The sequence below is a fragment of the Salvelinus fontinalis genome, chromosome 19 (assembly GCF_029448725.1).
Source record: "Salvelinus fontinalis isolate EN_2023a chromosome 19, ASM2944872v1, whole genome shotgun sequence".
NCBI lineage: Eukaryota > Metazoa > Chordata > Actinopteri > Salmoniformes > Salmonidae > Salvelinus > Salvelinus fontinalis.
Genome location: NC_074683.1, coordinates 42,044,223 through 42,060,603, shown reverse-complemented (window position 1 = coordinate 42,060,603; position 16,381 = coordinate 42,044,223). Strand labels below are relative to the sequence as shown.

General features: G+C 44.4%; 1 protein-coding gene across 2 annotated transcripts in view; it reads left to right on the top strand.

Moving 5' to 3' along the window:
• The window catches only part of arhgef7a (Rho guanine nucleotide exchange factor (GEF) 7a), a 201,777-nt gene extending 188,563 nt beyond the window's left edge, over positions 1-13,214 (top strand). For both annotated transcript variants that reach the window (XM_055871610.1, XM_055871609.1), the window contains one exon: positions 11,512-13,214. The gene's annotated coding sequence lies outside the window, so the exon portion shown is untranslated. The remainder of the gene's footprint in view (positions 1-11,511) is intronic.
• Positions 13,215-16,381: the final 3,167 nt, after the last annotated feature.

Below are 16,381 nucleotides of genomic sequence, written 5' to 3'. Positions count from 1 at the left end.
CCATTCACTCCTTTCATATTTAACCTGATCACTTCTCATCGCACATCTTTCAGTTTTCACGCAACAGTTAGTTATAGTTTAGACACCGACCAGAACTACTGACCACAACCTACTGACCATAACCACACAACTACTGGCCAACTTCTACTGAACCACAAATATTATAAACAACCACACAACTACCGACAACAACTACTGACCACAACTACTAACCACAGCTTCTGACCAAAACCACACAACTACTGACCAAAACCACACAACTACTGACCACAACTACTAAACCAAAACTACTAACACAACCACAAAACTACTAACCACAACTACGGACCACAACTACTGACCACAACAACTGACCACAACTACTGACCACCAAACTTCTGAACCACACAACTAATGTCCACAACAACACAACTCCTGACCACAACTGCTGAACCACACAACTACTTACCAAAACTACTGACCAAAGCTACTGATCACAATTACTGACCACAACAACACAACTCCTGACCACAACAACACAACTAATGAACCACACAACTACTTACCAAAACTACTGACTGCTACTGAGCATAACTACTGAGCACAACTACTGACCACAAAAATACTGAACCACACAACTACTGACCACACCTACTGACCACAACTACTGACCACAACTACTGACCACAATAATACTGAACCATGCAACTACTGACCACAACTACTGTCCACAACTACTGACCACAACCACACAACCACTGACCACAACTACACAACTACTGTCCACAACTACTGACCACACCTACTGACAACAACTACTGACTACAAAAATACTGAACCACACAACTACTGACCACAACTACTGTCCACAACTACTGACCACAACTACTGACCACAAAAATACTGAACCATGCAACTACTGACCACACCTACTGACCACAACTACTGACCACAACTACTGACCACAATAATACTGAACCATGCAACTACTGACCACAACTACTGTCCACAACTACTGACCACAACCACACAACCACTGACCACAACTACACAACTACTGTCCACAACTACTGACCACACCTACTGACAACAACTACTGACTACAAAAATACTGAACCACACAACTACTGACCACAACTACTGTCCACAACTACTGACCACAACTACTGACCACAAAAATACTGAACCATGCAACTACTGACCACAACTACTGTCCACAACTACTGACCACAACCACACAACCACTGATCACAACTACACAACTACTGTCCACAACTACACAACTACTGACCACAACTACACAACTACTGACCACAGCTACTGACCACACCTACTGACCACAACTACTGACCACAAAAATACTGAACCATGCAACTACTGACCACAACTACTGTCCACAACTACTGACCACAACCACACAACCACTGATCACAACTACACAACTACTGTCCACAACTACACAACTACTGACCACAACTACACAACTACTGACCACAGCTACTGACCACACCTACTGACCACAACTACTGACCACAAAAATACTGAACCATGCAACTACTGACCACAACTACTGTCCACAACTACTGACCACAACCACACAACCACTGATCACAACTACACAACTACTGTCCACAACTACACAACTACTGACCACAACTACAAAACTACACAACTACTGACCACAGCTACTGACCACACCTACTGACCATAACAATACTGAACTGCGCAACTACTGAACACAACTACTGTCCACAACTACACAACTACTGACCACAACTACTGACCACAGCTACTGACAACACCTACTGACCACAACAATACTGAACCACACAACTACTGACCACAACTACTGACCACAAAAATACTGAACCACACAACTACTGACAACACCTACTGACCACAACAATACTGAACCACACAGCTACTGACAACACCTACTGACCACAACAATACTGAACCACACAACTACTGACCACAACTACTGACCACAGCTACTGACCACACCTACTGACCATAACAATACGGAACCGCGCAACTACTGACCACAACTACTGTCCACAACTACACAACTACTGACCACAACTACTGACAACACCTACTGACAACACCTACTGACCACAACAATACTGAACCACACAACTAGCTCTGGTCCAGCTCTGGTCCTGGGTGTAGCAAGCTAGCTAAGGTTTGCACTTGCTCTGGTCTAGCTCTAGTCTGCACTATAAATTATAACTACTTAAATGTGAATAAATTAGCATATAATACCCACCAACAATAATTGTAACTATTGAACCGTTCAAGCTAGAGACACCAAACCAGCTTTCACATGTTCAGGCTATCATACCCCATAATTTCCTAACAATTAACCAACCAATCAATCAATATTTTAATCTAACTACTTTTTCAACTACAACCAGTCACCACCATTACTACTGCAGACACTACCACTACTATAACTTATTTAATTTCATTTGCTGGAAAAAATGCTTCACCCGTGCTGCAGACGGTTATATCGGTCCGCTAATACAGGACTATTAAAGGCCCAGTGCACTACTTTTGTGAAAAATATTATTTTCTATTTTTCTTTTTATTATTATTATTTTAATTCTTATTTTTCAGGTGGTGTTGCAGCACCCTCAGCACCCCTACTTCCCGCAGCTATGCTGTTAGCCTAAATAATGTATTTATTAGATAGAACTACAGGTAGCTAGCTATCAGTAGGTCTACATGTGAACCTATTCTACCTATTTCTTCAACTACCACAAAAATTATTTCAAAGAGCTGTCATCACTAGATCCATCATATTTCTCTCCCCAAATAATATCCTGAAACTTTCCAATCATTACATCATCATTCAACTAAAATCAAACTTAATTTACACTGAACATTTTACAAAAGTAAAATCTATTTTTCTGAAACTCACTGCATGAATAATTCATAGTGGCTTTGCTTTCCTAATAGTGTTGTCCACATGATCCTACCTTTTATTCCAGTCTTCTGAAAGAAGATCACTGTCCTATGTCTTTCTTCTTTCAGTTTTCACATGCAACAATGCAAGAAATATAGAAATATAGGAATATAGAAACTTTCCCCACCAGTTTTTCCCCAATCAGGAATATCAAACTGTTCCACCATTTAGAAAACGGATGATACATATTGTACTGTAGGCCTATACACATCTATCTGCCTATAGGTAGGTGTGCTGCACTTATTTAAAATTGGTTAACTATGGTGTATACCAGTGGAGGCTGGTGGGATGAGCTATAGGAGGACGGGCTCATTGTAATGGCTGGAATGTAATTCATGGAATGGAGTCGAACATGTGGTTTCCATTTATCCCATCCCAGACGTAACAATTAGCCCGTCCTCCAATAGCTCCTCCCACCAGCCTCCACTGGTACTAACTTTAGAAGTTCAGAGGACCATACCGCACCTAGGGCCGCCTACAGCACCTGTCAGAGAGCCGCCTCCCCAAGATACAGGTGGAGACCATTGAATTCAATAAAACAAACTGCTGAATTCAATAAAACAAACGGCTGAAAACTGAGTTTGGTGTGGATCCTAAACAGACAGTGATATGGCGTATGCAGAGCTCCCCTCCTACGCAGCGGAGGGGCACATAGCATGGCCCGCTTGGAGGTTATTTGTATCTTATCTGCAGATGTAAAGCGACACAGATTAACGCTGAAAAACCAGAGAGGCGGGGCGCGTCACGGCACATCGCTAGGTTAAAAGAGGAGTGTTCTGGTAAATTTAACCCGAATAATTTACTACTCGACCACAGAGGGGAAAGTGGAAGGGAGGGTAAGTGATGAGGAACGGGTTTTGGGGCAAAGGTGGCGATGTGGAGGTTGGGGAATTGAAGAGAGGAAGAGGGGGGAGGGGGGGAACAGCAGCAGTACATCTCTGACCAATAAATCTCTCCAGCATGCGATACTTTTATCTTGTAGCCACCGATATATTCCACGCTAGAAAGCCATCAGCGCTGGCGCACACTCGGCGCTGGTAAAGCCCCGATCCCTTGCACTCGCTGTCCTAAATGGGGATAATTAGCGTCACTTTATCACGCCTCTGCATATTTTCTCCGCTTTCCCTCCATCCCCAACGCCCCCCTCCCCAAAAAACCCAGCCGAGCTGCCTGCTCTCGGTGCCCGCTCTGTCACAGAAGATTACGGAGACAGATTGCACAGAACGAATGTGCCAGGCAAGATTAGCGGGGAATAGAGAAAGCAACTGGGCCAATGAATTCCTCGCGAGGGCCTTATCGTGCAATTACACGTTGACATGTTTAACAATCTTGCTGCCTCTTAATCCTGCGCTCTTCCAGGAGCGCTGCGATGCTGCTGTTGCTGCTGCTCTGTCCAGCACCATACACTGGAGCACAGGCCCCAATGCACCGAAACGTGGTGGCACACAGGCTGCTGACACACACACAGGGAAAGTTTTTTTTCTTCACACATTTACAAACTTTTACTCTTGTTGTTTCTTGCTCTCTTGCAATGCTGTTTTCTCACAACACGAGCTATTTTGAGCACGATGTTCTGTAGCCTATCCTGAACTGTTTGTCAGAAGATTTTCAATTAGACAGTGTCTAAGCAATCAGCCGGGGAAATGATTGTATTGATGATTAAACTTTGAAGTATAATCATCCACATTTTGAATACTTCTCTGTAGTATGGTTTTATTTGAGGACTTTTAGCCTATGAACGGGGACCCTGTGAAAATGGTTGATAATGTTGGGAATATAGAGCTCCCGAGGGGAGCAGTGGTCTAATGGCACTGCATCTCAGTGCTAGAGGCGTCACTACAGACACCCTGGTTCGAATCCAGGCTATATCATAAGGTGAATGCACCAATTTGTAAGTCGCTCTGGATAAGAGCGTCTGCTAAATGACTTAAATGTAAATGTAAATATCACAACCGGCTTTGATTGGGAGTCCCATAGTGCGGCGCACAATTGACCCATCGTCGTTCGGGTTTGGTCGGTGGAGGCCGTCATTGTAAATAATAATTTGTTCTTAATAACTGACTTGCCGAGCTAAACAAAATGTAATTGATTCAGGCCTAACCCGGATTTCACCGTCCATCGCGAAGAGTGATGGTGAGAAACATTTAGCCTTGACCATTTGTTTAGAGTTCGTTTTGGACTCTTTTCCTCTCTCTCTCCTCTTTACTCCTTCACACCCTTACCCCCCCCCCCCCCCCTTTAACTTCCCTCCTCTCCCTCCATCCCTCCTGCTTGGTGGTAGCGGGGCCTGTGTGGGAGTGATTGTGAGCGCCACTGTTGGAATTTGGCAGCGGCCGCGGTTTGGAGAGCCGCCCCACGCTGAGCCCCATTCAGCGACCGGCGCACTGTGAGGTTGGGAAGTTTCACTCAGCCGTACAACTCAATGCCCCAACAAAGGCGATTACAAGCCCCAGTGCATTCCTGAAGGGACCCGGTAGCGACGCAGGTGCGAGGGAACCGGGGGAACCCGTCAGAGAAGTGTCAAAAACGGGACATTGCCGGGACCACACAAAACCTAACGCACCGCGGGAAGCAGGGATTTTTTTGGAAGGGGTCGGGTGTACTGAATGGAAGAAGAATGGAAATAATAAGTTTGATGAGGATAACGTTTTGGGGTGCTTTAGAACAGGCTTGTCTGTCTGCCCAGTGAATGAAAGGAAGAGAAATCGTCCAATTTAGTGAGAGAAACACATTTCTAAGACACATTTTCAAGTCAGCAGTGCCTTGATTGTTGATTTGAAAAGAATATACTGCAAGGTTTAGCCGAAATATCTATATTTGACTAAATAATTGAAAGGACACTTACAAAAACATTTTTTTCATATAAAAAACAAAAAGTAGTCTGCAAGAAAAAATCTCCTCTAATTCTTACTCGACTGGTAGCAGAATAACTGGTGCACAGGGGTTAACTGCGTTGCAATGCGCCCAAGCGTGTGTTTTTGGCTGGCTATAGGTCTGTCTGTATCGCGGAGACAGACGGTATATTTGATTAGAACAGCGCCTAACTATCAGTTACCGAGGAGAAACAGAGGATCCCTAAGGAGTGGTAATCAGCACGCCAGCAGCTCGCGGACCTCTCATTTCCCACCACTGCAACATAATGGAGGCGCGCAGGACCGCATGAGAATCAGCCCAGCGCAGAAAAATAACTGTCACTCACTGTTTGGCGACCGAATACAAGACACAGTATTCATTCCTCTGTAACACTCAACAGCGCGAGTCTGTGAATTAAATTTACCCAAACGAAACTTACTTTTTGTTTGTTATGAGCACCTCGTTTGTAGCATCTTTGGAAGAGTTTCCTTATTATAGGCCTATGGAAAGGGAATTTTGTAAATAGGTGCACAACATTTTCACCTTTTTGTTGTGTGTGCCTCTAATTCCCATGCGTGGACACCATGGGGGTCTTGTGTAATCGGACTACTCCACTCTTCCCTGCCCTCACCTGAGTGCTACCCACAGGGGTGAGTGGGGGACAAAAGCGGTCCCCCGCACCGGCAGCGGTGGTCAGTCAAGCAGAGCGGACTATGCTAATGTTCCTGACCCAGAGAGGCAAAGGGGGGCGAACAGAGATTCCGATTGTTCATGATCTCACGAAACACACAGCTGCAAAGCAATGCTAGCAATGCTGCGAGACTTTCAGATCCAAGCCAATGCATGACCCGGCCAGAGTATGCTCTGTAATCGCCAATTTAAAGTATGTATACCTGCAGTTTGACCACGTTCAGAAAGGGAGTTGTGCCTGACTTCAGGCAAAGCTGAAAGGGCTTCTGTCTATAACTTGAACTTTCTTCTATATCATTAATATGATCCCATGCCTCTCTTTCTATCTACCCCTGCTGTGGCTTGTGTAAAGCACTGTCAAATGCTACAAGATTAGAAACGTAGGTCGTTATTCCTGCGTGCTTTACTTTATACCATTCTGGCCGGACGAGAGCTGTCCAGTGCTGAAATGACAGCGACTGAAATCACGTCATTTCAGCACCTCCTCGAGTCGTGCGTGAAAAAGCCAACTGTGTGTAGACCCTCTGCTGAAAAATGTATTGTAAAAAAAAATATAGGCTATTGGATTAGGCCACACTGGATGAGTTATCAGGGTGGCAGGTAGCCTTGTCGTTATTAAGAGCGTTGGGCCAGTAACCGACATGAGCAAGGCACTTAACACGAAATACTTCTTTCTGTAAGACGCTCTGGATAAGAGCATCTGCTAAATTACAAAAATGTCAAACGTAGGCCACGGAAGAAGTGGAGTGCATGAACTCCTATACTAAAGTTGATTGAATTCAACCAAATTGAGGCACAATAGAATAAATTAATAATATGACAGTAGGCAAATTCTAGATGTGGTGAATCCTTTCCACAAGTTGTACGCATGAAAACGCAATGGGAAACCTAAATTCCAGACTTACAGTACCAGTCAAAGTTTGGACACACCTACTCATTCAAGGGTTTTTCTTTATTTTTTTAAACTATTTTCTACATTGTAGAATAATAGTGAGGACATCAAAACTATGGCATAACACATATGGAATCATGTAAAAAAAAAAGTGTTGAACAAATTCTTCAAAATATCCACCCTTTGTGTTGATGGCAGCTTTGCAAACTCATAGCATTCTTTCAACCAGCTTCATGAGGAATGCTTTTCCAACAGTCTTGAAGGAGTTCCCACATATGCTAAGCACTTGTTGGCTGCTTTCCTTCTGTAAGGACAAACGCTGGGAAACAAGAAGCAAGTACAGGGAGTGAACATTTAATAAATAACGTTCATGAAACAGAATATGAATAGCGTCTGGACAGGGGAAACAAAACAACATTAATGCAGACACCGGGATGAAACTGAGGAATATACAGATATAGGGGAGTTATTCAATATGTGATGGAGTCCAGGTGAGTAAAATGAAGCGCTGCTGCGTGTAACGATGGTGACGGGTGTGTGTAATGATGGGCAGCCTTGCGCCCTCAAGTGCCAGAGAGGGGGCGCAGGCGTGACACCTTCACCCTGCGGTCCAACTCATCCCAAACCATCTCAATTGGGTAGAGGTCAGGTGATTGTGGAGGCCAGGTCATCTGATGAAGCACTCCATCACTCTCCTTGGTCAAATAGCTCTTACACAGCCTGGAGGTGTGTTTTGGGTCATTGTCCTGTTGAAAAACAAATGATAGTCCCACTAAGCACAAACCATATGGGATGCCGTATCGCTGCAGAATGCTGTGGTAGCCATGCTGGTTAAGTGTGCCTTGAATTCTAAATAAACCACAGACAGTGTCACCAGCAAAACAGCCCCACTCCATCACACCTCCTCCATGCTTCACTGTGGGAATCACACATGTGGAGATCCTCTTTTCACCTACTGTGCGACTCTCAAAGACATGGCGGTAGGAACCAAAAATCTCCAATTTGGACTCATCAGACCAAAGGACAGATTTACACCGGTCTAATGCCTATTTCTTGTGTTTCTTGGCCCAAGCAAGTCTCTTCTTCTTATTGGTGTCCTTTAGTAGTGGTTTCTTTGCAGCAATTCGACCATGAAGGCCTGATTCACACAGTCTCCTCTGAACAGTTGATGTTGAGATGTCTGTTACTTGAACTCCGTGAAGCATTTATTTGGGCTGCAATCTGAGGTGCAGTTAACTCTAATGAACCTATCCTCTGCAGCAGAAGTAACTCTGGGTCTTCCTTTCCTGTGGCAGGCCTCATGAGAGCCAGTTTCATCATAGCGCTAGATGGTTTTTGCGACTGCACTTGAAGAAACTTTTAAAGTTCTTGAAATTTTCTGCATTGACTGACCTTCATGTCTTAAAGTAATGATGGACTGTCATTCCTCTATGCTTATTTGAGCTTTTCTTGCCATAATATGGACTTGGTCTTTTGTCAAATAGGGGTATATTCTGTATACCAACCCCTACCTTGTCACAACACCACTGATTGGCTCAAACTCATTAAGAAGGAAATAATTTCCACAATTAACTTTTAACAAGGCCACCTGTTAATTGAAATTCATTCCAGGTGACTACCTCGTGAAGCTGGTTGAGAGAATGCAAGAGTGTGCAAAGCTGTCATCAAGGCAAAGGGAGGCTACATTGAACAATCGAAAATCTAAAATATATTTTGATTTGTTTAACACTTTTTTGCTTACTACATGATGTTATTTCATAGTTTTGATGTCTTCACTATTATTCTACAATGTAGAAAATATTAAAAGTAAAGAAAAACCCTTGAATAAGTAGGTGTGTCCAAACTTTTGATTGGTACTGTACTTCACAGCCTATATTTGACCCCTCTCCCGGAGTCAACCAGACAACAACACCCTGTGAAAGGACAAAACACCATCTGGAATTGTTTTTGTTTTCCCTCCAATGGTTGCTTGCTGTTTTGTGTAGGGGCGAACTTATACCACTGATTGAGTCTGAGCTGCTTCAGTCCAAAGCTATCATCTACGAGCTGACAATAACAGGAGAGAGAAGAGAACGAAAATACTTGATGTTTATGGATCGCTCATTGATCTTGCGCGGGTCTTTGAAGCGGTTTATGTGTTTGTTTGTTTGTTATTTTGATGACTGGCTCATTGTAAACAGACAGCGGGGGTTGGGGGACTGCTAGGAGGGTTGGCGCGGCCGCGGGAGCGCGCACAATTCCCTTTCGCTCGGACGGTCGATGACAGCATGTGCTCCGGTGTTCATGCCTGGAGACTCGAGGAAATGGTGGCAGAGGGAGCAGGGTAGTTTGGCGGTAATGACACCCCCTACAGCTCGTTATTACTTAAAGACCATGTCGCAGTGAAATTATAGTTTGGTGGTGGCATGGTGCTCTGAGCTTGTCAGTCTGTCTCCCCAGCCTGCTCACCCCTTCCTCCCCACCGTCTACTCCCTTCACAGAGCCACATCTGCAAGATCTTTTTTTCTCTATCTCTTTCTCACACAGAGAGAGAGAGAGAGAGAGAGAGATCATTATTGTTTGTTGAAGTTTTCCTTTCATTTCTATGTATCTCTATGAATGCTTATGTAGGACTATAAGGCCATAAATGAGTTATGTCACCATGACGCTGTAGTAATCAGTCTATGGATTGTGATAATTGTGATCAATCAATAAATCAATCAGATGTATTATAAAGCCCTTTTTACATCAGCAGATGTGGTTTAGAGCAAAGGTGTCTTGCTGGTCCGAGTGTTTTGTTACAGGTCCAGTTGACTCAGCTGTCCTCCATGTGTTCTCCTCCACATCTTTAACATTCACATTAACATCAGCCAGTGAAGAGAGAGACTGATGTCGCTAACAATATGAAGCACAGTGTTCACTGCTGCCAAGACAGCTAATCCTTTTAGTGCACTGCTGCTGGAAAATCTTTGGGTGTATAATCACACACACACACACACACACACACACACACACACACACACACACACACACACACACACACACACACACACACACACACACACACACACACACACACACACACACACACACACACACACACACACACACACACACACACACACACACACACTAAAGTGTACTCTCACAATTCTCTATCTTACAGTCACACACACACAAACACACACCAGGCTGTAAAGGATTTCTGATAGCTCAGTGCCAGGTGATTATTTCCAAAGTGGCGTGGAAGGGGTTAATGGGAGCGCAACGAGTCGGGCTAAGAAACATTGTTTTTATTTCCTGACGCTGCAGCCCTGCACCACGCTGATAGCTGTTTGAACTCCCTGACCTCTGACCTTTGTGAGGTCAAGTGATCAACAACCGTTGTCGTTTAGATGGGGTCAGATTGTAGCCTGTAAGGGATGTGCACTTCACACCAATCCTTCAGTGGAGGAGGTGTAAATTGCCTTTAATGATTATGATAACGCTGCTCTAATTGTTTCCAATGCCATTAGATAGTTATAAGCTATCAGACAATTTAGCAGAGCTAGGTGAAATGGGATTCATTTTATTCATTTATAAGTGTGCTGATAACCTTACTGGTCTTAAGGAAATTCACCTTTTGGCCTACATTTACATCATGGGTGTCAGTCGTGTGTGTGTGTCTGTGTGTGTGTGTGTATCTGTGTATGTATGTGTGTGTGTATGTGTGTGTGTGTGTGCATGTGAGCTTTAAGCATGGTAGGTACAATTCACAGGTGGCTAGAGTACAGGCTCATAGTAATTGCTGGAACAGAAACAATGGAATGGTATCAAACACATGGTTACCATGTCCTCCCCTCACCAGCCTCCTGTGGTACAATTACTGTAAATAATAACTCTACCTGGTCAATCATGGATAAGAAAAATAAAGATCATACTGTATGGTTGGAGACCAGACTCCATGTGGATGTGGTCTAGGACCTCTGTTCTTTCCCCCAGTCTGCCAGTTTCCAAGAAAGCTCCATATCTGTGTGATCAGAAGAGATAAATATTGTTGTGGTGTCTGAACTGACTGACTACTGACCTTTAGATGTCTGTCTCACTAAGTCCATCGTCTCTCTCTCTCTCTCTCTCTCTTCCCCCCCCCCCCCCCCCCCCCTCTCCCCAGGGTGTCCAGTATGATGACTGCCATGGGGGACAGTCCATGGATCACCGTGGAGACCTGTGATTGACAGACAGGCACTAGCCCCCGTCTGGCTGGCTGGCTGGCTGGCTGGCAGGCCGTCATTACGATGAGCAGGAGCAGATTTGCTATGCTGGCGACAGGACCGCACGGGAAATGTCAATGACCATCAGAGCCCCAGACAGACTTCCTCCCCTCCCCCAAGTACCTTACCTAATGTCAGCTAATGTCCATGCTCGTCATCCAGACCCTCGGTACCATCAACACAGCTTCACATGCTTCATCTACACTCATTATCAAACCACATGCACACAAAGCACTCTACCCCTGTATACTTTGTCCAACAACTTAACACGCCTCACCCAAACCCCCACATGGCTCACCCATCCCGCACATATTTCACCCCAACCCCTATGTATCACCCAACAGCCTCACACCTCATCCAACCACCACAGTACTTCACTCCTTATGTGCGTCACCCATTGCCCTTCCTTGCCCTTTTTTCCCACATACCTCATCCCAAGCCCCACACATCAGCCCCCCCCCCTCGTCCGTCACCCCCCGTCACCCCCCATGCACCTCAGCCAGCCTCCTATATTAATACCTTGTCTGCCTCTATTGGCCTATGTCCCAGCAGCACTCTGCATGTTAACATTTCAAAATTCCTCCAATTGTGACTAAGAAATATTCTCTTGCCTTCAGTCTATGTGAACAGCCAGTCTGCCCTGCATGCCAGACAGCTAGCTAGAACATCACGTGTGGCCAGTTCTGAGACAGACTGGCACTCTGACAGGCACCCTGACCAGAGTAAGTGCCTCTCACACATATTACAGCAGTTTAATGCAGTTTGGCAGGACACTGCCAACAAGATAAGCCAATGCCTGGCAAGCTGACTGACCCCGATAAGATAAGGAGAGAATAGAAGGAATATGACATTGAGATCATGTGTAAGTGAAAAAGGTTTCAGTAATTCTTTTCTCTTTCCTTAAGTGTTTTTTCTGCAAACGTACACACAGTGCAAACGTTTAGGAAATCTGTTCCAAGGTATCTCTCTAGTAAAGTCTTAACAGTCATCCTTCTCCTCTCCGGGCCCAGACACAGTGTCATATTAATGTTGGTGTTATTCAGAGCTCTGCTGCCTTGAATGATACCACAAAAGTAAATAAACACATTCAAATGGCTTGCTGTCGCCTCTCATTGGCGCCACAGGAGAAAATCTCAGTTTCATTAGATAGGAAATTAAAATGAAGGGTAATTGTAGAGTACAAGGAGGAAAGGTGAGGAAAACTTTCTGTGAGACCACAATCTAACTATAATACATATAATCACTCATTGAAATTGTTTTTTATTTATTTGAATTCTGTTCCTCCAGCCTGGGATTTTTTTAAATTCCTGCCATTGATCTAGAAGCTGCTTGAAGCAGTGGGAGAGAGGGTTAAGATCTGTGGTATGGAAATACTGGGCAGAAGTTATGAATGAGGCAATCAAAAAAATGAATAGGTAAATCAATGAAGCATTCAATGTGCATCAACATTGACTTAGTCAAGCGGTCATCTTTGTGGTCTTGTATTATTGATTTTATATCAACGTATCAAGTTGAAATCTAAATTATCTTTGCTTCTGTACATTTTGAGGATTGACTGAAAATCTGTCCCTTGCATTAGAAATAAAATGCAATGCAAAATAAAGAGTTATCTGTTTTTTGTGTGTCCCAACACCCTATTGTGTGTACGTGTACCCAAACAGACACAGAAACACAGCCTTGTGCATTATGTGCATCAATGTGTTACCAACCTGCAATTACAAACGATTGGAAACACACACGCACACACACACACACACACACACACACACACACACACACACACACACACACACACACACACACACACACACACACACACACACACACACACACACACACACACACACACACACACACACACACACACACACACACACACACAGGAATTGAAGGCTCTTAGCAGCAGTTTGATGTTGGTAGTTAGGTCCATGATGTGCTACTCTGTGGGATGTTAATATGCAGGTGTGTTATTCTGACCCAGACAGACTGTGTACAGGAACATGGTAATAGGCATCTCATGTGACTACACAAAGTCATTACCAGCATGTTACTGTCCAACTAGGCACTGTTCTTCTCCCTGTGCACACACACACACACACACACACACACACACACACACACACACACACACACACACACACACACACACACACACACACACACACACACACACACACACACACACACACACACACACACACACACACACACACTCCGGAGAGATCCTTGGTTATCACACCCCTGCAGATTGTTCTGAACTACTTATGGAAAACAAACATCTCAAGATGTGGCCACTCTTGCCAACAGTGAACCCAGTGTTAAGAACAGTTGTTGTCGTTGTTGTCAATTGTGTGTTTTTACCATCACTAAATTCCCAGCATTGCTAAGGTGCTTTGGAAGAGGATTAACTGATGTTGGCTGGCACCGATGAGCAAGCCTTTCAGATTTCCAACCAGCAAGATAAAGACAAAGAAAGAGGGGAAGGAGGAAGAAAATGCAGAAAAGGACAACAGGGAAACGGTTATAACAGCTTGTGTAAACATGATGACTTGAGAGAGGTAAAAAGGTAGAAGAGATGACGGGGGGAAGAAAGGAGAGAGGGAAGGAAATAAGGAGAGGAATGCTTTTGGCATGTGAATCTAAACAATAATTGTCCTAAAGGAGGCGGTTTCCACTTTCACACCGATACTGGATAGAGGACTGTCTCTCTCCCCTTTTCTGCTCCTCTTCGCTCTACTCCTCCCTCTGTTTAGATCTCTCTCTCTCCCCCCCCATTCCCAGAAGGTGACAGTTCAGTTCCAAGCTCTTTTGTCTCTCTTCTGTCTGACTTCAAACAGCAGTACTGCTCTGGTCATACTGATGGTGCCTGAAGCGGACTGACGCTCTGCGTCTCAGGTTTACGTATCTCTGAGTGTCCTTGGTGACACTTTTCCTCTCCTCTCCTCTCTCTCTGTCTCGCTCTCTCGCTCTTATTTTCTTCTCTTTCTTACTTCTTCGCTCTCTCTCACTCTCTCTCCCTCAGTCTCTCTTCCTTCCTCCTCTCTGTTTTTAATTAGTGTGTGGAGTAGCATCGGCAGAGAGAAGCCGCGAGGAATCTGAACGTTTACTAATTACCAAGTCGTTCAGAAATACCTCAGGGACCTACTCTGATCCTGTCAATCCATTTGGAGTTTTATGTGAATAAAAACCAATTACATGTCAAGTGACTCATATGAATACAGAATATCGTAGATTTTGATAACTTATTAGCCTGGACTGGAGAGAGGCATAAACTCAGTATATCTTGAAGTGCTGTATATTTCCACGACCCTTGATCATGTGACTGTGGTGTGCTATTTCAATAGCAACTTTATTATCCCCAAAGGGCAATTCGTGAGACAAACCACAATAGCATGGCCTACTTCTCATGCCAGCCCCATTCCCATGCAGAGGCCCTCATGGCTGGGCCATGGCACTGGCAAAACCATAGTTGTGGGTTCTATACTTACCAACAAAACTATGATGATATTAATGTATCATGTTATCAAATCAAATCAAGTTGTTCATGCTTTTGTTGTTTCCAATTGTTGTAGTTGTTGTCATAGTTGCTGTTGTTGTCGCTGTCGTAGTAGTTGTTGATGTTGTTGATGTTGCTGATGTCACTGTAGTAGTAGTTGATGTCACTGTAGAAGTAGTTGATGTCACTGTAGAAGTAGTTGTTGATATTGTTGATGTCACTGTAGAAGTAGTTGTTGATGTTGTTGATGTCACTGTAGAAGTAGTTGATGTTGTTGTTGATGTTGTTGATGTCACTGTAGAAGTAGTTGTTGATGTTGTTGTTGTTGTTGATGTCACTGTAGAAGTAGTTGTTGATGTTGTTGATGTCACTGTAGAAGTAGTTGATGTTGTTGTTGATGTCACTGTAGAAGTAGTTGTTGATGTTGTTGATGTCACTGTAGCAGTAGTTGTTGATGTTGTTGATGTCACTGTAGAAGTAGTTGTTGATGTTGTTGATGTCACTGTATAAGTAGTTGTTGATGTTGTTGATGTCACTGTAGAAGTAGTTGTTGATGTTGTTGATGTCACTGTAGTAGTAGTAGTTGTTGTTGTTGTGGTTGTCAGGACTTTGCTTTGAGCAGCCCAGGCAGGATGTCCAGAGAGAGAGACAGAGAGACTTACACGTGTCTGTTTGAATCTCCTTATCGGGCGTCTCATTTCAGGAGCACTGTAACTAGATGCCTCATGGTCGTGGAACACAAAGTACTTGACCGAGGGCCAGAGCTGTGTCTCATCTCCTTCTTCCCCATCCTCTCCTCCCTCCATCCCTCCATCCCCCCACCTGACTGTTTCAGGTTACGCCTCAACCCCTCTCTCACTGTTGCCCTGAGAAGTGGGAGGCAGGTAAGGTACTCTCAGGTGTGTGTGTGTGAGTGTATATGTTCGCTTGTATCTGTGTATGTGTGTGTGTGTGTGTGTGTGTGTATGAGTGAGTATGTGTGTCAGACAGGTGAGCTACTCTCAGGTGCATGTGGGCCGGGCTGGCAGTGTTTTCTGATTGGGTGAGCTGAGGCGTGGAGGAGGCTGCCTTTCAACCACTGATCGCCAGAAGTACTCATCTGATAAGGCCCTGCTGCCTGCCTGCCCACCTCTAGCTCCACGGCTGCCAGGGTCACTCCACCCCACCCTGGGGGTCAAACGGTTAGTTACAGACCCCCTTAGACACAATGTTTTGAGCAGGGCAGGAGGAGGATGAGAGAGAGTGAGTTCTGTGTGCAGGGGTAGAGGAGGTGG